Here is a 531-nt window from a genome sequence, read left to right as displayed (position 1 = left end):
TATATATATTATATATATATATATATATATATATATATATATATATATATATATATATATATATATATATATATATATATATATATATATATATATATATATATATATATATATATATATATATATATATATATATATATATATATCAAATTATTTGATAATTATTTGATATAAAATTTTAAGAAAAATAGAATTAAAACTCCATGAGGAGACATTTAAGAGCTAGACCATATCCGTTAAGAACACTTACGCTAATACCACAAAACACAGGCATGCCTAACAGTAAAGGATCTTCCTAAATTTGACGGAAATCTGAGACTATTGTACGAATTTTTAGCGAATGTAGAGGAAAATTTAGGCCTTTTATCTGGCATTGATGGGACTAGTTATGCGAAGATAGTTCTCAGGGCAATCAGGAATAAAATAGTTGGAGAGGCTGACGATGTCCTTAACACATACGGTACTCCACTAATTTGGGAAGATATAAAATCTAATCTTATTCTTCAATATTCTGACAAAAGGAATGAGACC

Source organism: Haematobia irritans, chromosome 4 (assembly GCF_050003625.1).
Source record: "Haematobia irritans isolate KBUSLIRL chromosome 4, ASM5000362v1, whole genome shotgun sequence".
NCBI lineage: Eukaryota > Metazoa > Arthropoda > Insecta > Diptera > Muscidae > Haematobia > Haematobia irritans.
The sequence above is the reverse complement of the archived record's forward strand: the minus strand, read 5'-3'. Positions refer to the sequence as shown.